Below are 26,919 nucleotides of genomic sequence, written 5' to 3'. Positions count from 1 at the left end.
AGTTACTTGACATACACATTTTCTCCACTTGGTACAATGCCGAGTACTGACCAAAAAGAAACAGCACTAGACTCATTTGCACTACTGATGACATTCCAAATTAAATTTTTTACTTTTAAGCTTCAGAACTAAAATATTGTTCACTGCTACTGAACACTGATAGTCAATAGTGTGCATTGCCAAGCAACATGAAAAAGCATGAGGAGAAGAGGAGTGGAAATAATAATTAAAAACAGTTAAGCATTCTGCTGATTTATCCAAGAGGTGCTCTTTTAAAATATGTAGCATTAATCCATGTAGCTATGACACTAGTTTCAAACAGTCAGCATTTTAACATTGCTTGTCCATAGCATGTCTATTATACATCCATCATGCCTTCATGTAATAACAGCTGTTCTTGAAGAGACCGTACAAGAAATTCCAATAGCATATATGAGTAAGATGTACACCTTTATGACGGGAATGTATTACTTTCATGAATAATAATTCTGCAACATTTACAATGTTAGTACTTAATTACCCATATTGCCACATTTATTATGTTGCTACTTTTATTCCTTCACACTTTAGTTCATATCATACTTGTAACATTATGTACATCAAAATATATTATTACTAATAAAAGATCTGGTTCCAACACAACAAAATTTGTACAAGTGGGGGTAGTAAATTCTAAAAATAATAAATATATTTAGCCAACACTGGAATCAAACCCTGCACTATTGCTGCTGTTATTTAGATCTTACTGCATGAACACCTTGAGCAGAGAAAGTTACATGAAAGCTGTATTTTCTTCACTCATTACTATTCAGTGTGCTGACCGAAGAGTAATGGTGCCTAGTGTTTGCACTACTAATGGAATTCCAACTTAAATTTTTCATTTTTTTTTCCTTGGGAAGTGAACTTTCATCCACTAGTAATGACCACTGACATTCACAGGTGCACAATGTCAAGTGACATACAAAGGATAAAGCAAAAAAGGATTTTAAACTATCCCTTTATGATGTTTTCTTAGCTTGGTCCTGTACAAAAATATAAATATTAAACATCACTACAAAAGCACCCTCCCTAGATTAAACCTTGAAACTATGGCATTAACATGACTCATATGAGGTGATTTATACTATTTGCCACATATACATACATATTATAAAAAACAGAACAAATACTAGATATACTACAGCTGTGACATTGTATCACTTCACATTATGGGTCCAGGACAAGCACTTTCTCAATTTGTCCTTTGCAATTTCTTAGAAGATATTTGAATGAATGGGATATTTCCACCAGTTAAGCTAATAATTCAAGTCACAATAGTGACAAATGTTTGCAGTACTAGAGTCTTTACTTCCCTTTCTGTAGTGAGCAGTATTTTTCTTTTCTTTTTTTTTTTTTTGCTTTTTCTAAAATGAATGCAATGTAACTTGCACTTATTTTGAAAATAACTGTTTGTAAACTTTATGCACTTGACATGAATTACAAACAACTTTTTTCTCAGAGGCACATTTATGTCATAAGCATTTATTCATAAAAGTGCTATAAAGATTATTTCCTAAGTCAGTCAACATTATCCCTGACTTTTTATTAGTGTATTCTCCTGAATACACCCTCAGGAAGTGAACATTAAAGTGTCAGGAAATTGAAAGACATAATCATTCCTGCAGTACGTCTAATCATTCACAATTGCAAGCCTTTAGCAAGTCCCACTTCTCACTGCTCATTCTTGTAATTTTGCAGGTCCTCATACTATAGTTCCTGCCCAGCACTTTGGGCAGATTGAGTGATTAATGAGTCACAATGAGTTGACACTTAATTTACATATTCATAGTATCTGCATGGGTTAGTCTGCATTATATAAGCTCATCCTGGTGCTAAGGCTAAATTAGTAGGGGGGACTGCTTGGATTCACCAACTTGAGATACTGCTGTTTCACTGCTGAAATTGCATTGTTTTTCAGACTTTCTTACACATATTGTCAAGGTATTGATGTTTCTTTACAAAGAAATTAACAACTCTGCTGCAGTTTGTCTATTGGTATTGTTTTAGGTAAGGTATAGCAGTTGCTGCTTAAAGTATCTTCAGTTAATGGTACATGATTTTGTAGCATCAGTTTTCTGGTAATGTGATCACATATGAGAAAAATGTATAGCAATGTCAAGGTTACATTTTAGACCATTAACTATGTTAACCTGTTATATATTTCTGACATCAACAAAGCTTATCTCAAATGGTAACAATTCTAAATTGCTTCACTTTGTTTCATTATTAATGCTCCTATGTATTCCATAGATGCACAACTTTTACCATTTTCAGTTTTGTCTTTTTTTTTTTTGGAGGAGTATTTTTATACGTATGTACTATATATGTGTGTCTTTCTTTAGAACAGTAACTTCCTTTTTGTTAATGATGCTAGTCACTTTGCTTATTTATTTTTCTGAAATATATATTTGTTTTTTTTCATTCCATAGAGGGATTGGCTCCAAAGATCTTGATCACATAAATTTGCATTCTCTGATGCTAAGAATGAGGTGATAGTGCAAGGCACTCCATCAATATGCTTCACGCTTCTTACAGAGAGTTTTAGCTGACAAGCCCTTCCATGACAATATCTGGTGGCATATGGTTGATGATGTCCGTGCCGTGGGTGGCCATGGCTGTTAGTACAAACATATCAGGCATTCAGCCAGTGACATGATCACCAAGGCCAAGTAAAGGGCCAGTACTATAGCAGAGGAATGGAGGGCTACTTGTGAGCTACTGGGGGGGAGGGTGATGATCCTGTTACTGAATCACTACTCAATGAGACAGAGGAGTTCCTGCACACTGTAAGGGATCCAGGTGGCTCATCAGCAGTTTCCAGTGTAGTGCTTGACATAGGAGCTGAGACGGAGGACAGCCAGAGGGTATCTACTTGTGAAGCTCCACATATGCCAATAAGCATCTTTTGGATTGACAGAGTGAGTGAGATAGAGAGAACTAAAGAGGGGAAATAGGAAAAGGAAGAGAATATGGATAGTTATATATGTGTACAATGTGTATAACATATTTATTAATATGCAGAAGTATGTGAGGTTTGTGTTTATTATATCTTTGCTATTATAATGCTGATCATCCCCCTTTCAATCTCCATTTTGTCTCTCTAGTCAAATCTGCTATTGAGGTTCAACAACCACCTGCAAAAGGTGTGGCCATGCTCTTTTTTTTTTTTTGATAATGTTAATGCATGTGATTTTTCTTGAAGTCTACATTAATTTCTTTCTTAATTGTACTTGCATATATTATTGCATAACTCAGGGTAACATAGCATAAGTCTGATCATTTATTCTTGTATTTCTGTCTTTTTTGCATTTTATTTATTTAATCAACAGCGGGCCTCCTACCAGCACTATGGAACTCCTACCACCTGAGGTTGGAGTATCAGTAGGCTCTGATGATGATGGCAGTGATGAAGAGGCACAGCATGGAGTTTCAGGGGGATGGTCTAAAACTGAAGTTGTAGCTCTCACTTCCCCTACCTACAGTTTGGATATAGTCAGTATGCCTATTCATACCCATGACACAAAGCCATCTGAAACAGGACAGGTTGAGGATGACATGGTTGAACATGAAGAGTGGTAAATTCTATTGCAAAGCTGGCAGAGTCTCCCCCAGCCATCATGAAGGTGAACTATCACACAGTGGTGTTGGTTGAGGTGCTCAGAGGAAGCCTGCTGTCCACCATCTCCCAGATGTTAGTGTGTCAGTAGGTGCCATACAACATATGTGTAGGGCAGTTATGGAGCCCAAAGAACATTACACCAAGGCTTCAGAAGAGATAGTTAAAGTACTGCATTCTGACATGTGAGACTGCCTGAAATGTGTGGGTGAATCCTTGGACCAGATTAATGAAACACTGGATCATGAAGTGTCTGCAATGGAATATCTGCGGGCCTGAGGGCAATACTTCCACTGCTCAGTCAGTGATGAGGTGGCCACAGCCAGACATGTAGTGATTGTGGACATAGTCATGATGACAGCTCCTCCAGCAGACATTATTCACATTCAGGTAGTACCCCAACTTCTGTCCAGCATCATGGAACTAGCAGTACAACCCCTGGCAGTGGTAGTTCTTATGGTTGGGGCAGCGATGGTGAACTCAGTCATTTATCATGCGTGGCTCACACCTGTCTGAGATGCCATGGTGCAGTGCTTGATTGTGTTCATGTAGAGCCACACACATGTTAAAACTCATCTTTGATATAATTGTATTTATTTATTTTATTTATTTATTTAAATTTGTTGAATTCCACAGTAAAATAAACAGACAGTAGTTACATTGGATTACATATGATTTACAACAATTAACATAAAGCACTTACAACATATTTACAGATTACTAGGCTTATGAGAATCTGACCATGTCAAATGCGAGGTTGTTAGTAAGGAGGGAGATTACTAGTTGAAGGTGTGGGTTGGTGGGGCAGACACACATATACCAGATATACACACACACACACACACACACACACACACACACACACACACACACACACAGACAGACACACACACACACACACAAGTGCATATATAAACACTACTAATTGTTGTTGTTCCTTCGGCTTTTCCTGGTTAGTGGTCACCACAGTGGAACTCCGGTCTGCTAATGATCGGCAGTAGATTTCCACGGTGCTGAGCTGTCAGCTCGATGTCCAGCCTTCAATCAAGGCATGCCCATTCACGCATCTCTTCTGAACGCCGCTCAACTGCAGTGAGGACATGCAGACTCCACACAGAAGACACTCCAGCTGAGAATCGAACGAGAGCACTACTAGTGAATGATTTAAATCTACTGCTAACAGCCCTGACAATAGATAATTTCTGATAATCTGAATTCTCACTCACATGCACTCTCACTTCTTTGGTGTCAGGCTTGACCTCTTGTACCATCTCACCCATGAAAGTGCTGATGCCCATGCCTTGCCTTTTGCACATTTCCTTGTGAATTAAGGTTGACGCTGTCTGATGCACAGAGTGGATAAATAATACTTGCTTTCTCAGATGCTTGGTTTAATCAAATGTACTGCAGTATTTTTTTATTTTTATTTTTCCTGCTTAATTTAAAATGATTTATGTATTTCTTGACCCTCATTGTACTTGCACTATTATTCTTAGTAAGGCAGCACTATTACACAGTAATTACTGCCTACTCAACACTTCAGCAAATCATGCCAAGATTTTTCTAGTCACTGTTGTGGTGTTTACACTGGCCACCTTTAATGCATGATGCACAGTATTGGGCAAATTCATCTTTATGCTGCATATATCACCCATGAGTTTCTGCTGATGTTCCTCTACAGTTGAGCCATGTTTCATTCTTACTGGCAGACAAGCCTGCCACCAGCACTATGGAACTCCTACCTCCTGAAATCAGAGTATTAGTAAGCTCTGATGATGATGGCAGAGATGAAGAGGCACAGTCTGAGGATTCAGGGGATCAGCCTGACACTGAAGTTATGGCTCCCACTTCCCCTGTCCAGAGTTTGGAAGCAGTCAGTGTGCCTGCACAACATGCTCTTTTATATATATATATATATATATATATATATATATATATAACATTTTCACAGGTTCATCATTTACCTTGGTTAATGGTGCTGCTACAGTTTGTGTCTTCTGGGGCTGATACTCACAGAACACAACCATTACATGGGTAAGAAAAGGTTGAGAATTTTGCATGTATCACTTTAACTATTTGTATGTGATTAGCTTATTAGGTTTTCACTTAGGCAGTGAGTGTGTGCACTATAATTCGCCTTCTAACCAAGACCATAGCATATTGTGCATGTCTATGTCTGCCAAGATCATCCATGGCTGCCAGTTTTTTCCACAGACTACTCATTTGTATCTTCTGGCCCTGTTCAACCTGCTTGTGGTCCTGGAAACTCTGGTTCTTGCTCTTGTTGTCTTTGTTGCAGTGGTTTCCTGGCAATCATATTGTGCAACATGCCACAGACTTTAAATATTTTGGCCAAGCTGCCTCAATCATACTGCATGGTGCCACTAGATGTGTCTAGTCATCAAAACTTTGATATGAGCAATCCAAATACTTATTTCATAATAATCCTAGTTTGAGCATTCATCATTGTATCCTTGTTCAGTGAGACTGTCATGAGCAAAGGTTCCAGTGTATAACCCTTGTGGAAAGTCACTACTAGCAAACCTTACAGACAGGTCACAAGAGTGCCATATGTGTGAGTCTTGAAAACTGCCAGGATTACCTGCACACACATTATCAATTATCCCTTGGGAATTACAGACCACCTAACAGCTGACAGAGTGATATCATTTCCTGTTAATGTACCTCCTTCTTTGTTCATGAGATGAGGCTTTTATTTATGTGTGTGTGCAGTCTATGACCCCTAGAACCTCAGAGATGTGTGGTATAGCATAGAAGTATTACATGGTTGTTGCTCACTCCTCTGGGGAAAGAGGAAACTAGATATGATCTCTAACATGTTGTAGCATTGCATTTAGAAATTGATATAACCTTCTTGAGGCTGAGGCTTGTGACACCCCTGATATATCCCCTATGGATTTATGAAAAGTGCCTATAGCTAGAATATGTATACACATACCTTTGTTTACACTAGGATGGGTTCTCCATGATTTCCCTGGGGCTAGAGGTGAGGGAAGCAATCGTTGAATATTTATACTCTAGGGTATCCCTATTCTCCCTGTATAGTTCTAAAATTTCTGCATCATGAAGTCCATGGTAAGTCAAATGTGGTTTGAATAGTCTTCTCCTTCTAGGCCATGGTCTGGAAGCAGCACCTTGTATTAAAGCCTGCTGCACATACAGGTTAATGATAGCAGCAGCAACACCAAACATTTTTTTCTAAGTGTGTCTGTGACTGTTACTCCAAAGAGTATTGGAATTCCAGCGAAAAGGGAACACAGTCTGATCACATGCACTTTATGCATTCCTGAATAGCTCTGCCATCTTGAATTGTTTAATTATCATATATTTTGCCTGCTTCTGCCTTCATTAGCATATTCTGTCATGTAGCTTTGTTTTGCAGCTGTGTGCAGTACGTAGAGCTGTTTAATGAACACCAAACAGCACGCTCGCGGCAACACAACATGCACACTTGCTTAGCATGAAGTGTAGGCGTTCATAAATCCAGGCCACTGTGATTACTTATGTGCTTACGTAAGGAAGCATTAGGTGAATATGCAAGATGCAATGTTAAAAATCAGTAGAAAATCCATTACATCAAATCCTGCCAAAATGAATCCATCAAAGCTGCACCCTATCATACAAAATAAAAATAAAAGTTAAACTGCTTTTGAACCCTATGCAGCTGTCTTTACATTCATCATTGATGGGAGGTAAAAGGACAACGTCTATCCCCATAAATGAGCAATATTGGAGCTAACAGTGTAACCATGGACAATGAAATGGGAAGCCATCTTAAAACTTAAGATCTGACTCATTAGAAAGTTTGTTGACTAATAATACTACTTCTACATATGTGTGCACAGCACTCACTGAGTGAAATAAACATGGTTCTGCATTCTTAATAAATGCAGAGAGTTCAAGCTGCATGGTAAATATGACCACACATGCTAATAATATACAGTAAATATGAAAACAAATGCCTTCATTAACCTATAGTCTTAGCAAATATTAATTTACTGCAGTCCACAAAAGCTCTATTCACCAGGACCACTGAACCCTAACAATTCTAGTCATAAACTGTGGTGCCAAAGAATTAAATGAAAACATGTAGAAATTTGGCAAAGTTGCTATTCTGCAATGGAAATGAAGACATTATAAGTGAACTTTCTTCTGTTCACATACAGAACTAGCTGGATTTTGAAAGGCTCACAGGATCTATACCTAATCATTACACTGGGATTCTAATATTTTCTGAGCAAAAGAAAAAAAATGGGAAAATGGAAGGCAATGAATGATCTCAGGTGCTCTGTCCAGATGGACTTATAGAGGAACATTATGGAATATGCCAACCCAGCCACAAAGTGTCAGGGGCCACCATCAGCCAATCACAGTTCAGTGCATACCAGCAGTTGTATTTGCAGTTAAAAATGAGCACTTTAGCACTGTATGTGTGGTACTAAGTGCACTGTAGCAAAGGGTCTGCTACAGTTTAAAGGTAAAAAGGACCTTTTTTCAACTGAGCTTTTTTTGAGGGGATGGATTCCCAGATCAGAGAACAGTACTGGGTGCAATTATAGCTAGCTTAAATTTCTACATGTGTTAGAGGTCGACAATATTCTTGTACATTTATCTGAAACACTACTTTGCTTTTACTAAAAATGATGCCTACGTACAAAGATGAGATAATTGGATTTAAGAATTGGCTAAGTAGCATAGGTCATTCGAATGGGATCTAGCAGGAGTCAGCTTGGAATGAGATGGTAGATAAAACTTTCCTTTTTTTTTCAGGGAAGGCTTTTCACTGTTATGCACAAGGTGTGAAGTTTGATTCTGTCCTCTAGCCAATGCCTGTGTGGAGTTTGCATGTTCTCCATCAATCTCTGTTGGGTTTCTTCCACCTTCCAGAAACATGCTGAGCGTTTCCATCTCAATCTCACCCAAGAATGGATGGTCATGTTAAGTAATGTTGCCAAATGAGCATGGATGTTTGCAGGTGATAAGTGGGTTCAGGACCCTACTCAGACTTGGGGACCCCTGCTAACTGTGGTTGGGGTGTATGTGCCCCTATTGGCTAATGGCTACTGTGTGTCCAATATAAAGCCCAGCAGCTGGTTTCCACTTGCCCAGCTTGAGTTACTTAGGATAGCTCTGTTGAGCAAAAGATGTAAAACCAGTCAACCTGCCAAGCATGAACTAAGAATTGCTACACTTTACTGACAGGATGCAGCTTGGAGTTGCAAGGGTAGAGCAGCAAAGCCACATGGCTTGGGATCAAGGATCTACTATTCAGGAGGAAGACAGACTAGAAATTGTGTGGGAATTGTGGTGTTCAGAAGACAGTGAAGGATGTCATCAGAATTAGTGGCTCATGGCAATCAGACTCCAGTGCAATGATAGGTCAGTATTCATAATCTCAGCCTGTGCCCCACAGCAGGGTGTGATAATGAGGAAAAGAACGCATTCAGACAGCAGTTGCAGGACCTCCTAGACAAAGCAAGACAATGTGAATTGGTGTTGATAATGAGTGACATGGATGCACATATAGGGACAGACAAAACAGGATACGAGGACTGCCAGGATCTGCATGACTGGATCAATCTACATGGTTGGAAACAGGAATAAAGAAGAAAAAAACATTCTGATCTTCTGTCTGGGAAATGGCTTGATGGTGGCCAACACGTACGTCAGAGAGAGAGAGAGAGAGAGAGGGAGACAGTCACAAGATCACATACAAGAGTAGCCAACATGCAACACAGGTATGCTTGCTCATAGTAAGGAAAAGGCACTAAGGTAGAATCAGTGATTGCAAAGTCATCCCCCATGAAACAGATGAACCATAGCATAAACCACTGATTGCCTCAATAAGCTGCATGCAGTGGTCAGAGAAGGCTGTAATATTCACAGAGACCAGGTTGAAGACCTAAAAGTTGATTGCAGAAATTGCACACTAGTTTAAGGCATTACTCAGGGCTTTAGAACCACAGGAATAAAGTACAGTTGTGTACACTTACCATAAATGTAGATGTTCGAGTGTATTTACTGTTGCAGTCATCACATTTGGGTTATCCCTGCCAGGGTAACCCTCAGTCAGCCCGAATACCAGAGGCTTAGTATTTCTGCGTTGGTTGCTGTCACTCCAGGACTGACATCAGTGGTATAAAATAAGGCAGCCGACGCAATTACATCAGTTTTTCTTGCCCTAACTGTCAGGATCCTCCAAGAGGAAGCTAGGTTATGGTGGAAGAACACCACCAGTACAAAGTAAATACCAAAACTTCCATGAAAGGAGAGAGAGAGAGAGAGAGAGAAAGAGACAAGGGGAATGGAGGGAGGGAAACCAGTACTACAACAGTGAATACACTCAAACATCTACATTTTATGGTAAGTGTACACAACTGTACTATGTTCTTTGTGTTTTACTGTTGCAATCATCACATTTGGGTTGATTCCCAAAGCTGAAGAAAAGGATGGAGGCAGTCATGAAGACTGGGGGCTGGCTAGGATGCCCTGCAAGACTGTGGTGGCAAAGCCTGCCCTGGATTTGGAGAAGATAGCCAGGTGGTAATGCTTAGCGAAGGTATGAACATATGTCCAAGTTGTAGCCTCCAGGATGTCCCTGATGGGGACCTCTCTGAGGAAAGCTGCAGAAGTGGAGGTTGCTCTGGAGGAATGTGCCCTGACCCCCTTTGGAGGAGGTTTCCCATGCTGTTTGTAGCAGAAATGGATGCAGTGTGCTATCCATTTGGAAATGGTTTGTTTGGATATGGCCTTGCCCTCTGCTCCAGCAGTGAAGCTGACTAGCAATTGATCAGTTTTTCTAAAAGATTTAGTCCTATCTAGGTAGAATCTGAGTTGTCTGTGCACATCTAGAGAGTGCAGAATCCTTTCCCCCTTGTTTTGTGGGTTAGGAAAAAAGGTGGGCAAATGAATGGATTGGTTGAGAGCCACACTGGACACCACTTTTGGCATGGAGGATGGGTTAGTCCTGAGGGAGACCCTGTCAGCATGGAAAATGATGAAGGGCTCTACAGCCATAAGTGCTTGTAGCTCAGATGCTCTTCTAGCTGAAGTGATGGCCAGAAGCAAGGCTGTCTTCCAAGAGAGAAATTTTAACTCTGCTGAAGCTGCAGGTTCAAAGGGAGGGAGGGTGAGTTTTCCAACACAAAGTTTAGGTCCCGAGCTGGGATAGGAGCTCTTCTGGATGGCCTCAAGTTGTTAGCCCTCTTGGGAAATGTTTGAAGAATAGAGGTGGCTCTGTGCTGAAATGAGCAGAGATGGCAGAGGCAAGAATTTTAATAGAAGAGAAGGATAGACCCCTGTGTAGAAGGTCAGCCAGGTAATCCAGGATGAGAGGTAGGGAGGGCTGTGCTGTTCCAGCTCCCTTAGCCTGGATCCACGTGCAAAACCTTTTCCACTTGTCAGCATAAGCCTTTCTAGTGCTGGGGCATCTGGCCTCATGTATAACATCTAGAACTTGTTTGCTTAGACTGGCAGCTTGTGGAGTGGTCGGGGAATAAGCCAGGCTGCCAGATTGAGGGTCTGCAAATGGGGATTCATGAATTCTCCATTCTTCTGGGTCAGGAGTGTTGGGCTCTGAGATAGATGCCATGGTGGCATGGGTGACAGGCTGCACAGCAGTGGGTACCAGTGCTGGCATGGCCAGTTTGGGGTAATCAGGATTGTCCGCGGTTTTTCCTCCCTTATTTTAAACAGTACCCTTGAAATGAGTGGTAGAGGGGGAAATGCATAGACCAAGTGGTTTACCCACTAGAAGGATAGAGCATCCACTGTCCAAGTCTTGCTGTGAGGTTACCTGGTGCAGTATTTGCTGAGCTGATGATTGGAGTGGGAGGCAAAGAGGTCAACCTTCGGGGTGCCCCATTTCTGGTTACAAGGGTGAAGGTTCTTTGGTCTAGCTGCCACTTATGTGGGTCCAGAAGATTTCTGCTTAAATTGAATGCCAGAGAGTTTAGAGAGCCTGGCAGGAATTGTGCAAAGAGGTGTAGTTGTAATGCTGAGGTCGTGTGCCAAAGGGTCATGGTGAGCCTGCAGAGAGGATAAGAGTGGGTCCCTCACTGCTTGTTGATATATTACATCACCATGGTGTTGTCTGTTTTGAGTGGTAGAGGCCCCGGGAGATGTGCAGATGTATTTGATTTGGGCTCCATTGGCCCTGAATGTACCTGCCGTCCAGGTGTGCACTCCAGGCATAGTCTGATGCATCTGTAGTGAGGGAGTGAGGGTCTAGGCAGAGTGGGGTTGTGAGAAGGGAAGTTCCTTGTTGTAGTAGCAAGCTGCTGCCTACCAAAGAAAATCTTTCTTTAGACAAGGTATCATTGCTATAAGAGTTTCCAGGTATTTGGGAGTGCAGACACCAAAGGCTTTCTAGGTACCACTGTAGTTTCCTCATATGGCATATGGTATGAGTTGAATGCAAGAAGCCATGAACCCTAGAGCTTGCAGGATTTACCTTGTGGATAACTGGGTCCTGGTGTCTAGTTGAAAGAAGTAGGCTGTCAGGTAGGTTTGTTTTTCTGGTGTTAGGAATGCCATCTGAGATGCTGTGTCCAGGCTTGCTCCCAGGAATACAATTTTTTGAATGGGTATTAGTCTGGATTTCTTTTCATTGATAATATACCCCAGGGAGGTCAGTAGGTCCTCTACAAAGGTCAGGTGCTTTAGCAGCTTTTCCTGATTGTCTGCTTGAATCAGGCAGTTGTCTAAGTATGGGTAAATTTGAATATTTCTTTGTCTGCAAAAAGCAATGGCTGGAGCTAGACATTTTGTGAAAACTCTGGGAGCAGTGGATAAGCCAAAGGGAAGCACAGAGAACTGAAAGTGCAGTGATCCTGCCCTGAAACCTATGTATTTCCTGCATGATTCCCTGATTGGGATGTGTAGGTAGGCCTCTTTTAGGTCTAGGGTGGCTAACCAAGCATCCTTGGAGAGCACAGGTAGAAGCTGCTGGAGGGAGAACATTTTGAATTTTGGTATCACCAGAAATGTGTTTAGAATGGATAGATCTAGGATGGGGTGCCATGTGCCCTCTTTTCTGGGTACCAGGAAGAGTCTGGAGTAGAAACCTTGGCCTATCTTTCTGCAGGAACATGCTCTATTGCCCTCATAGAGAGCAGAGAAAGGACTTGCTTTTTGGCCTCTGCCCACTGGTTTGGAGGAAGAATTGGGAACCCTTTTGGGGTTGGTAGAATGTGGAAATAAAATTTATATCCCTGGGACACTATGTTGAGGACCCAGTGGTCATTGGTAGTGGTGGCCCAGGTGCTTGTGTGGAAGGAGAGTTTTCCTCCTAGGGGCAAGAGTAGGTGGGCAGAGAGATGGGGTGGAAGTGTGAAGTCATTGTGAGTTCTTACCATAATGGGGTGGCTTTGCATTCTCTGGTTTTGAAGAGGAGGCACTCCATTGCTTAGATCTCTGCATTCCCTGGGGCTGTTGTCTGGGGGGCCTGCTTCCCCTGAGTCTGGGCTGAGCTGACCTTGAGGGGGCAGGAAAGGACCAGTGCTTGGAGGGGCAATGCCTACTGAACCTCAGTGGCTGGACCTGTAAGAAGTCTTTAACTGTCTGCATAGATTTAGCTTTTTTCTTCCATCTTTTTTAAGACCTCTTCTGCCTTGGTGCCAAATAAGTTGTCTTTGTGCAAGGGTGCATCCAATAATTTGGATATGACATGGTCTGGCAAGGGCTGTTCCTTAAGCCAAGCATGTCTTCTAAGGACAGAACCAGTGACTGCTGCCCTGCAAGATGCTTCTAGGGCATCAAAACCACATTGTAAGGTGTGCTTGGTTACTTGACTTGCAGAATGCATTAACTCTTGTAACTCTTTATTTTCTGCACAAGCAGGAAAAGAAGATATTTTTTGTTTGAGGAGTTCCATGGTATGTTGCTGATATTTCAGCATATGGAACTTTCAATTTAGTGCTCAAATAGCAAGAGTAACAGAGGTGTATACTTTTTTTACCCCATCTGTCTAATGCTCGGGAATCCCTATCTGAGGGGGTGGGATTCTTAGCTGAAGTTGCTTTGATTCCTTTAGGTCCTTAAGAGATGACCTCGGGGTCAGCAGTAGGATTTTTGAAAAGAAATTTGTGAGAGTCAGGGACTCTATAGTACCTGTCAGGTTTCCTGGGAGCAGAAGGGAGGGTGTCAGGAGTCAAACTGGATTCCATAAAAACATCATCCATAACATCCAGGACAGGAGGAATGGCCAGAGGTCTGTGCTGTGGGAGATCTGAGAATTGCCTGAGTCTCTTTTTTGATTGAGGGTAGTCCTGACATTCCTATTGGAAATGCTCCCTTAAAGTATGTAGGGTTTCTTCAAAGGAAAAGTCCTCGGGTGGAGCGGCTGAAGGGATGGATTCCTCTGCATCAGAATCCTCATAAGCAGAGAGGGGTTGCATATCTTCATAGTCAGATGCATCATAGTCATCGGACTCCGGTTCAGACAAAACTACTGGAGACAAATCTCTTTTTCTTTTGGAAGGGGTAGCCTGGCTTCCCCTGATAAGCATTATAAGGTCTTCTGCCATTTTAAGCATTTGAGACTGAGGCAAGGAAGCAGGTGCCTGAGCTTGGGTCGTCATTATTTTGGGTGTGGTTTGTACCCTGGGCCTTAGAAACTCGGTAGTTTTTAAAAGAACTGTAGATGCAAAAGAAGTCATCAGTCTGTGTTAAGTGTCGGTAGTGTGAAGTACTTCTTCGGAAGCTGGTGCCTGCTCAGCAGCTCTGGACCCATCCAAGGTAGAGACATCCGCAGGATCCTTTGTCGAAGAAGAATCTCGCGGCATATCAGACTCCAAAAGGCTTTTGGTAGCAGCCTGCGAATCCAGAGAAGCGGGCATCAGGGGCTGCGAGAGTGCCTCACTGAGGACTGGAGAACTGATGAGACTAGCTTAACGGAAGCTTCATTGGCAGTTTTAGACCTGTGCAGTTTGTCTCTGTCTTTATCCTTACATTTTTTTGGAAGATCTGTTGTTGGATGGCTTACCGAAGTCATATCGGAATCTGAGGACTGAGAGCGAAAATTTCTAGCTACAATAAGGGCCCAATGATGTATAGTTCTGGCATTAAATAAACCACAAAAGCGACAGTGGGGGATGTCGTGGTCTGGGCCTAAGCAAGTGACACAGTAAGAATGAAAGTCTCAGTGTAGTATTTGCTTTCCACATGTGAGACACTTAATAACTTTTTCTGACATTGGTTAGAGCAAGAAAAAAGGATTCCCAATGGGGTACTTAACTTTAGAAGACTTCAACTTCAGTTCAGACATGAAAAACTCATGTAGCAGCCAACCGGCACTCATGCAAACTGCTTCTGCTTCAGGCTCCTCGGCAAGAAAGACTGATGTAATGGTGTTGGCTGCCTTATTTTATACTACTGATGACGTCAGTCCTGGAGTGACAGCAACCGATGAAGAAATACTAAGCCTCTGGTATTTGGGCCGACTGAGGGCTACCCTGGCAAGGATAACCCAAATGTGATGACTGCAACAGTGAAACATGAAGAACATCAGGAAATAGGTGGAGCTGAAGAAGAATGGCAGCAGCTCAAAACAGCATGTGTGAGGACTACAGAACAGGTGTGTGTCTGAGCCAGGTATGGAAATAGGTATATAAGAAAACCTGCAGTGAAATGCAAAAGTCCAGGAAGTCATCAAAAGAAAAAAGGAGTGCAGGAAAATATAGGGGAAAAGACAGATCAGGCTAGGAAGGAATACTGGTTGGCAAACAAAGAGGCTAAGAGGAGTTGCAATAGCACAGAACAAGGCATTAGAGCACTCTACCAAATTTTGGAAAGGGACTCAGCAGACGGAAAAATAAACTCAGGTCACAAGGCAAAGACAGAGAAACAAAGAAGACAGTGAGACACTCTTCATAAGTACACTAGCAATAACCTGCTCACCAGTCCACAGGCTATCAAAGGCCGATGAAAGCAGTACTTCCAGCAGTTTCTGAATGAAAAAAAAACACAAAAGCTGTACTATCCCAGCCTACAATGAGAGAAGAGGAGGAGCCCACCATAGAAGAAATAAGAAAAGCACTAAAGGCAGGAAAAGCAGCAGGCTGAGATGAGGTAAAAGCAGATATGATAAAGATGTCAGGTGAGATAGAGAGGAAACGGCTCCTGAGGGTACTCATAGCAGTATGGAGGGAAAAGCATATCCCAGATGAGTGGAGAATAAGCATAGTAGTGTCAGTGTTTAAGAACAAAGGAGACATTCACAACTATGGGCAGTATAGAGGTAGCAAGCTCCTTTCACACTTCATGAAAGTCCTGGAGAGGGTGAATGACAAACAAATACAAAGAGTAGCAGAAAGTAAGATGGGAGTTCAGCCTTATAGAGGGGTTCCCAGTGGGAGTGGGTGTGCATTAGGGTTCAGCTCTGTCCTCACTGCTGTTCATACTGGTGATGGAGTACATTAGCAAAAAAGGTCAGAGGGGGCAGATCAACAAAGTTGCTGTATATGCAGATGATGTGGCATTACAGGCAGACTCTGAGCAAAAACTTCAGAAAAGGATAGGGGACTGGAATGAAAATCTGAAGGCACATGGGATGAAACTGAGTACAGATAAGACAGTTGTATTGGCAGCAAATGGGGGAAATCAGAAGAAGCTAAGAATTCAGACAGAAGGGAAAATAGTGGAGCAAAAGAATAACTCCAAGTATCTGGGACGGGTGGTTGAGGAGAAGGAAAGTCTGACTGAGGAGGTCAAAGATAAAATCAGAGGTGCTGCAGCCAACTGGCACAAAGTGTCAGAGGTAGTGTATGACAGAACAATGCCAAAGAAGCTGAAAAGTAAGGGGTACAAAAACAGTGGTGTGACCAGTACTACTGTATGATACAGAATCTTGGGGCAGTAAAGGCAGAGCAGTTTGAGGAAGCTAGAGGTGATGGAGATGAAGTGCATGTGATGGCTGATAGTATGTACGCTGTGGGACAGATGAAGAAATGAGGATAAAAAAGCAGAATCCAAAGTAGCTCCAATTGCAGAAAAGGTCATAGAAAACATATCTATGTCCGGGTCTGAACTGTCTGCAAACAGCTAAAGTTAACTTTGAGTATGTGTCTACCTGTTTGAGCCAATATTCATTTTCCCCTGGAGAGCACTCTGCTTTGGCTTGTAAGCAGCCCCCCACCCCACCCCCACACACATACTCATCTTCCATTTTCGCTCTTATTCCCTTCTGTTAGCAAATAGTATCCATAACTGATCAATACTGTGTGTTTGTTAATTTAAACTGAGACCACCGTAGCCTACTGATACAAGGTTATCCTGTTTTATCACCTGAGAAATGGTTAAGAAATGATTTACAGTTTCAGAGCAGTCTTTGGTCAATTGTGATTGTTTCTTAAACACAAACTTGTCTTGCTTTGGCTCATTAGCAGCAGTACAAAAGAACTGCCTGCTCACACCCTTGTTCTCCCCTGCCCCTTCCCTGTTTATTACCTTAAGACAGTCCCAAAGTTAATAAATATTACCTGTGGCAGACACCATTTTTAAAGCTACAACCACCCTTGTCACTATCATATGTTCATTTATCAGTTAACTCTGTTACCTGATTGTTTCCAGCCCCCTCATAAGAGCAACTAACAGGGTATCTACCCGCTTTGCTCCCCACCCTGCCCCCTATTCCCTCCTGCCCCCAGTGGTCCCACCTTTATTACACTCACAAACCCCTCCCATCTTTCCAATAGCCAACCACAGCGCTAACCAAACACTACCTGCTCCATCTTTCCACTACTATCACACCTCCTCAACTAACATGTACAAGCATACCTTACCTTTGCATATCTTACATCCTACCAAAGCTCTATCATTCCCACACTCAACCACTACCACTGTACTGCTACTCACACCACCACTCATGTCTCACTCTCACTCAGCTCCCCTCCCACCAAGTCAAGAACCATCCCTATGCACCCTTCACATATTCTACCAACTATATTACTCAAACATAAAGCATCCCTACAACTTAACATAGTAACCCTCCCACCATACCTATTACCCACAGAGCACAATCATAAAGTTTCCCTTATAAACAAACACATTCAAAAACTGAGAAAATTAATAACCTCATGCATATCAAAACTAGCCCTAAGTGGAGACATTCACCCCAACCCTGGTCCTACCATCTCCAACCCCAATCCTTATAATCAGACTAGAAACCACAACTTCTCCCATATTAGAGCCAATAGAAAGCCAAGTGACTTCCTTTTACTAAGCCTAAATATTAGAAGTATATCCAACAAAGTCCATGAACTCCATGCCATTATAGACTTGTACTCCCCAGATATAGTCATCCTGACAGAAACCTGGCTAAAACCACACATTACCCATGAGCACATTCTCCCTACCGGTTAAGGCATACTAAGAGTAAACCGGCTAAACAAGAAAGGAGCATCTAAACATCCAGATCTTAAAATCATTAGCTCCACAAACAGGCAATGAAGAAATAATATATACCAACCTTAAAATAAACCAAAACAAAACCATCAACATAACTGGATGCTACTTCCCACCTGGCCAAAACATCCCTCCACTAGAAAACCTCCTCAGCTGGTCTACCCACCATCTCCCCCAAGAAACTATCATTTTAGGTGATTTCAATATTGACTGGAAATCCTGTTCTGACAACCATCCAACCCATCATGTAAACCATCATGGCTTGACCCAACTAGTCTACTCGCCAACCAGGATAAATAAAAACTCCAGCAAGCACACTTCCCTGGATTGGATACTAGTCAGTAAGAGCCCCCAGTCATATATAACAGGCTGCTTATCAGATAGCCTCAGTGATCACTCCCCAACATTCCTACTCAAAAAATACCTATACCAAGATAAACCTGTCATCTACCGTCAAATACGTAAAAAACTAAACTTTAACCGACTCACATTCATCTCATCCCTCAAAGAATGTAACTGGCATCATCTAAAGTACCTCAGTCTTGATGACGCAGTTGAATTTTTTAATACTACCTTCCTGAGCATCCTTAATTACCGTGCCCCCATAAGACTTTCCAGAACCAAAGCACAATTCTCCCCATGGCTACAGAAAACCACTAAGTCAGAAATGAAAAACAGGGATAAAGCCTGGGACCACTGGCGCAAAACCAAAACCCCCTCAACTAGACAGAAATTCCTAGAACTACGCAATAGAGTCAAAAAGCTAATAAAACAGGACAAATTCCAATACTAACAGTCTGCCCTAGACTCCTCACAACACAGCCCCAAACAATTCTGGTCCTCCATAAACTCCATCCTCCACCCAGGTAAAGTCAGTACCCCTCCTCCTAACATCCCTCACTCCTCAGAAAATATTGCTACCTCATTCAACACACACTTCACACAAACCATGTCATCACTAGCTAAACAACACAGCCCCCCTCCCCTCCAACCCACACCTTCAACTAGTAATCTCCCCACTGCCTTCTCTTTTTCTCCTGTACCTACCTCCAACATAAAAAAAACTCTTAACTAAACTTAAGCCCACCAAATTAGCAGCAGACAACCTCTCAAGTGAATACCTACAAATTGCAGCTGATGATCTGGCCTACCCAGTATTCATCTTGATTAACCGAGCTCTGTGAGAAAGTTACATTCCCACACTGTGGAAAGTATCACATATAATTCCCCTCCACAAAGGCGGACCCTCCACAGAACTAACCAATTACCACCCCATAGCTATTCTCTCTCCACTCTCCAAAATACTAGAGAGATGCATACATTCTCAGGTCTCAGACTACCTCCTTACTAACAACCTCCTTTCCAATGCTCAGCATGGTTTCCGACCAAACCATAGCACCACCACTGCCTTACTCTCCTTTACTAACACTATCCTTCAGCATAAAAACAATGGCTATCTCTCCTCTGCTACTTTCCTAGACCTATCTAAAGCATTTGACATGGTCCCACACAAACAACTTATCTCTGTCCTCAGTAACCTATCCTTCTCTCAATCAGTCACCAACTGGTTTCAGAGTTACCTGTCTGACCGCCAACAATCCATTGTATGGTAGAATGACTTATCTCCCTAACAACCTGTCTCCATAGGGGTTCTCCAAGGATCCATCCTTGGACCCCCTACTCTTCTCTGTTTTCACCAATAATCTAGCCTCTGCCACCAAACATGGCACACATACAATACGCAGATGACTCAACCATCATCTGCTCAGCCCAGTCCCTACCCAAACTGCAAAAAGTCACACAGGAAGCCTTTTCCTCTGATGAAACTTGGTTATCCGATTCCCAATTAATACTCAACCCAAACAAAACTAAACTACTCCTCTTCCAACCCACCAAACATACTCAAAACAACTCTCACTTTAACATCACAGCAAAAGACAACACCACTATATACCCAACTGAACACACCAAATTGCTAGGAGTGGAAACAGACAATAAACTAAAATTTGACATTCATATATCCATGACCATAAAAAAGTCCACAAAAATCTAGGAGCGTTATACAGAAATAAGCAACTTATCACCAAAGCAGCAAAGATTTCAGTAGCAAATTCCCACCTTATCTCCACCCTACTTCATGCTTCTCCAATATATACCAACCTAAGGCAATGCGATCTAAACAAGCTAGAGACGTGCTACAACAAAATTACCAAATTTGCCACAGGGGCATCCTACCGTAGTCACCACTGTCTCTCCCTTGCTGAACTGGGCTGGCTTGAACTCCCTCACCTCCTTCAATGGTATCAACTCTCACTCGCCCACAAACTAGTAAACCATCCACTAAATGTCCCATCCCTCCAGAATCTCCTCCAACCCTATCGCCCCACCAGACCACTAAGATCCAGCAACAAAAATCACTTGCAGATCACTAAATCCAATAACTCTGCTGGTGCAGCACTATTCTCTTGCACCATAGCCAAATTATGGAACTCCCTCCCACCCACAATTACCTCCATACCATCATGCACCCACTTCAAAACTTTACTAAAAGCGCACCTGAAAACATGCTGGCTATGCCCTTGCAACTCCCACTCTAATATCACCCACCCCATCCAACCACTACCTTTCTTTTCACCCCACTAACTACCTTGATTAAAGCAAGCTTAGATGCTCATAAGCCTAGTACTTATTATACAGCAGGAACTTCTTATTGTAACATTTGTTAATGTCTGTTATGTACTTCACAGATAAAGATTCTAGTTGTCTACTGATGTACTATGTTCTTCATCTGTAAATATGTTGTAAGTAATTGCTATGTAAATTGTTAATCGCTATGTAATCCAATGTAACTACTGTCTGTCTATTTTAACTGTGGAACTTTTCTCCCCGAGCCTCCGCTGAAAATGGACCTACGTCCAGTCAGACACTCCCGGTCAACAAATGTAAATAAATAAATAAATAAAACAGATTATAATGGTTCAAGCACATGTGCAGAGACAGACAGGAAGAAGGAAAAGGAAATGAGGGCATCCAGCAAAGAGGTAGATGGATTGTGTGAGAAAATCTGTGACAGTCAGGCATGAGTGTTAAAGAAGGTAGGAGCATGGCATTTAATAGACAGAGATGACAATTATTGACACAACACCCTGACCCCATGTAGAAAAATGGGAAAAAAGGGGGTTGATGATGAACGATGAGCATGGTGGCACTACTCAGTACTAGGAGTCTAACTAGAAAGATGTCCAAACTTGAGGCCCTTCTGTGAGTTGAACACATTCACATTTATGAAGTTAGTAAGACTTTGTTTCAGTTCAATGACAACATTCCGTGTATACTAGGCTTTAGTGCCTATCACATCTTCAGGCATTTGAGTAATTGTCAGAGGGCATTGTATTTGTTAGGAAAAGCAACCACTGCACAAGAAATTGCCCACCAACTTAACATGGGTCTCCAAAGATTCAAATCATCCTTAACATATCAAACTAAAGAGATTCAAAATATCTTTAACATATCAAACTGTTACAGCATTGCCAGCTATTGATTCTTAACTATATATCCCCCAAAACAAATGAAAATTACCCTGGCACGCTTGAGAAGTTAGATATTAAGATCAATTCCTTCTTATTACAGCATTTCATTTACTCTAGCACTGATTGGCACACCTCTAAAAATGGATACAGTCAGCATTTCCTTGACATTGTTAATATCAAGGCACTGGAGCATATTGCAAATCTACCCACTAGAGGCTCTAATATTCTTGCTCTGGTGCTTATTAGCCTATCTCCCACATTTACCTCAACAAGCATCTCCATATTCCTGATTATATCTGACCACTAATCAGTTATTTCCTTCTTACACCTTGAGGTAACACCACACCACCAAATGAAGCCATCTTTAGGGAGTCCCATGGGGAAAAACTACTTCAGCTTTTAAAAAATCTAAGTCAAATTCACAACAATACTCCAAAAATGGAACAAACTGAGAGGGCTGCTGTATTCACCTTTGACTTTTATCAGCATCGAAACAGCTTCATAGAGACATGACTACCAATCCACCTTAAATATAATAGCAAATTCAGGAATAATCCTCTCTGGTGGAACTCCTATATTAATAATACATAATAAAATATGGAAAATAATGAGAAGTTGTAAGAAATCTCCATCCCACTACCTCAGGGCAATACTGAAATACGCCATCAAGGAACTTAAGAGTAAATGTAAAACATAATATGACCTACGAAAGATGTGTGTGCCCTCTCAAAATGTAAAAGTGCAACTATTAGAGCACTACAGGGATCATTCCTGGGCTCCTTCCTGATTGACATTTATTTTGCTGATATCCAAACCAATATCCCAGAAGTTTCATTGAACCAGTTTTCTGATGACAGCAAGTTGGATACTATGACATGCTCATCCACTGGTTCTAAACTGCTCCAGGAGAGGTAGAATATGGACATACCTGGAGTACAAGAAATACAGCATAGTAGTACTCGACAAAAAATACACTCCCACCTCATGCTTTACTAATGGCACCACAATCTTAAGAGAACTGGGCTCTTATGAATACAACTCTCTCATTCAATTGTCATGTCTCCACCATAGTCAGGAAATCCTTCTATCAGGCCCAGTTAATTTCCAGGGGAATATCTGTAAGATCCAAATACGTCATCCTACCACTCACCATTGAATACTATGTTTCCTTTGATATATGCATATCTAAGCATATTGCTTAACTGGAAAGGCCCCAAACACTTCTAACCAAGAAAATTAAAGGCATTACATTTTTGACTATCCTGATATATTAGTGTGACTCTCCTTACACTCAGTATTTTACCAGCTGCCCCAAAGTGACCCATGTCTTGCTTTTCCATGTAATGAAAGATCCAGTCTATTTCATCTCTTGCTTTTTTGCAAAAATAGCGGCTCTTTAAACACCCAAACTAGGGCCCTAAAATCTACATCAACAGATAAATAAGATTCACTGGATTCCAAACTGAATGCATTCTAAGTGTGTTGAATATTACCATTGTAAGCCAAATAAAGTACTACTTTAGCTACCTTTAAGGCAAGGCTTGACAGCTGGATGGGTAGACATAAATCTACAAAAGGTAATCCTGCATGGCCCTACTCATTTAATTGCTCAAAAAGGCTGGCATGAACTTAATGAGCTGACTTAAAGATATACATGGCTAGACATCTTATGATCATTAGTTTGCTTGCCTAGTGTTTTTTCTTATATTCCTAAAACATTTTTAATTGTGTGCCACATTTAAGCTTGCTGAATAAAAAAAAAGAATGAGATGGAAGTCGAAGAACAACTTAGGAATTTCCTAAGTGATTAACTAAGTGGTGGTTAATAAAGGCCTGCCGGATGAATGAAAGGTGACCAGTAGAGTTCTGGAATCCTCCCTGTTTAACATATTTACTTCAGGTATGATGGAGGGTTGACATATAGGCTCAAACTACTTGTAGATGATAGAGGCATTCGGGACATACTTTTGCATGGTAGAAGAGCCTAAACAGGGGATTAGCATTCGCTATGTGTGCAATGAATTTCCTACTGAGGTTCTGTCATCATAAGTAGTAAGATCAGCGTTTTGGCCACAAGAAGCCAATAATTGGCTATAAGATAATGATTGTCAAATAGAGCCACATGGATTGAAAAGGACATAGGGAGTGATCCAATTCCTGAGCCATCATCCACAAGTCAAAAAGGCAGCAGAGACAACAAAAAGAGAGCGGAGTTGTATATTAAGGAGCAAGAATTCCAAGGATTACACATGGGTGGCATGGGATATCTTCACACAAGGAAAGTATTACACGTGGGTGGCGTGGGATGTCTTCACACAAGGAAACTATTATACATGGGTGGCATGGGATATCTTCACACAAGGAAACTATTACACATGGGTGGCATGGGATATCTTCACACAAGGAAACTGTTACATGTGGGTGGCATGAGATATCTTCACACAAGGAAACTATTACACATGGGTGGCATGGGATATCTTCACACAAGGAAACTATTACACATGGGTGGCATGGGATATCTTCACACAAGATAGTGAATGAAAAAAAAATGAGTTGAGTCAGGGCATAGTAGTGGACAGATGAGTAGAAGTCAGAAGTTGTTGAAGGGTACTAACCTTATCATGAACTTGAGGAAGTATTTTTTTCACAGCTGGTATCAATTACACTTGGAATGAGCTACCTGAGTGGGTGTTTGGGTTTGAATCCCATGGTACACATTATAACTGTGGTCCCTTGATATTTTAGACAATAATAAAAGATGAAAGGAATGTATATATTGAGGCTGAGGTTGTGGTATCTTGGAACCTTTCCCCTATTCTAAGGTGCAGTGGCCTTCGAGCTAGTATACATAGTTAGAGGTTGGGGCCTTCTATATTACCAGAGCAGACAGTGAAGCCCCCCCCTACATAAAATACTGAAAATAATGTAAGATTAAGTTTCAGAATTAGACATTTCAGTGGTTGGATCTTTATTCATTTCTTAGTATTTCATGCTCAATGTGTATACCCTAGAACCTGAGGGTATATAGGGATTTGACTGCACATGAGCTGTCATATTTTCAGGAAGGCATGGTGGAAGTGAAAATAACTGTGCTCCTCAGGAGTGAAGCTTAAACTGGGTAAATTGTCATCTTCAGCTGTCATATTATATTGTGCTATGTTATTTTGTAATATGCCATGTCATATCATGTTAAGTGATGTAATGACACATGATGTTATGATTTTCTATGTTATATTGTGATAGAACAGCTAAGGACATTACTTTTCTATGAAACCTTTCATTCAGTACTGTCTTAGTAGATGGGGTTCATGGTGCTTAGTGTAAAGATGCAAATCTCTTTCCATTTTGTTTATACTTTTCCTTTGTATCACTTAATCTCCTTGTGCTTACCTCTCCTTTGAGAGGAGAAGAGCTGTCAGATGTTGTCACTTTTAAGGCTGTTTCCCAACTGCCTGATACCTGGTCCTTAGTCAGGGATCCTAACATGAAAACAAAAGAAATGCCATGAGTACTTTGGCTCATTATATCACCAGACCTACCTGATAAGTTATATATCATCTCTGCAGTGCTTCATCTTAACAATTGCCATCCCTTTATTGTTCCTAAAAGTAAAAAGTCACTTGAGATAAAACAATACTATCACATCTATGAATATGAAAAAGACAAGCTTTCAGACTAAAAATGTCCTGTTCTGCTGCTCTCATGCACAAGATGATGCCAGTATGTTTCTACAGCTTTCAGTACTTTTTTATCTTCAGTGTTGCAGTCTTTATCACTGCTCTTGGCTCAGGATGAATCCTGATACTTTGCCATCAGCTATACTTAGATCTTTGACCATCTTTTTCCAAGGAGCAAGGTCATAAAAACATTATTTGCTTATTCATCATATGCTAGTTGGCATGTCTAGTCTGTAGAACAAATGCAATTTTCCTGCAAGAAAGTGATGACATTTGAAATGTCTCTCACTCTTAAGTAGCATTTTATAGACAAATACAAGAAAACGTGAATGGATAAAATCTGTAATACCAAAATGTCATCCACAGCAAAGAGCTGCATGTGCAAAAATTGGGGTATGCTTGGCACAAACCAACTACATAGTAATAACTTAATGTGGAAAAAACTGGGCATTTGTTAGCATTTTATTGTGAAAAGCTTTTCAGTAGCATTCATGCAGAATATTATGGTTAACAGGAGCAGATATGCAGACAAAAGAAAGGAAGGGAAATAGATACCAGAAACAGGAAACTGACTATAACTGAGGCAATAAGAACACTTACAAAATAAAATTTTGTTTTCAATGGTACTACACTGCTTTCACATTTAAGGCAGTTTCTCTATGTTAGTTAACTCGCTGCAGTTCATTCTTCATTCTGCTTCTAGAAGAGGCTGTATAACTTCATATCGACATTTTCTTTCTGCATACCTCATGCTCTGTTACATAAACCAGTAGAAACATGACAGGAAATGAAGATAAATGCCATGCTTCATCTGTGGAAACCTCTCTGTAGTTTGAGCTCTCTTAAAAGTGGCTATGTTTGCATTTAGTTTTATATATATGCTACTGAGGTGACCTCTCGTGGTCCTTTCCTTTTGCCCTGTGAGCTCTTTAACTATTTTCCTGTAGAAAACAAATGAGTATAAAGATGAGAAAAGTACAATAGAAGTGCTACGTAATTCAAGAAATTAGTCCTCATTTGTGATGTTCATAAGGATTTTCCTTTTTGCAGAGGTTACAGAAAACTACAAAAATGAATGTTTTCAGATGACCACAGCATGATTCACACTACCCTTATAGAAAACTGAAAGGTTACAAAATGAGACGTTTGTCCTTAGGAATGCTCACAGTTGATGGTGCAGGAAAAGGAAGTAAATATGCACTATGGATAACCTAATACTATAAATACCATCTGTGAGGCAATACCAAGGGCATACGATAACGTAAGTACCGCACATCTGGCTTGTACTGCACTTCTGCCTTATATTCTTCTTCATGCTTACAGACAAATTGTGCACTGCCCAACCCACTACATATTCAATGCACAGCACACTTTTACTGTGCTACTCTATGTCATTCAAGAAGCATCAGACATAACTTCTCACCTCATCTCATAGTCCTTGTATTTGACAGAAATATCTGTTTGCCGGTTAATATACACAAATGCACGCACACACATACACACACATGTACGTGTGCACACAGACACACACACACACACACACACACACACACACACACACACACACACACACACGCACACACACACACACACACACACACACACACACACACACACACACACACACACACAC

This window comes from Protopterus annectens, chromosome 2.part0 (assembly GCF_019279795.1).
Source record: "Protopterus annectens isolate FY-2018-M chromosome 2.part0, PAN1.0, whole genome shotgun sequence".
Lineage (NCBI taxonomy): Eukaryota > Metazoa > Chordata > Ceratodontiformes > Protopteridae > Protopterus > Protopterus annectens.
Note: the sequence above shows the minus strand (reverse complement) of the source record.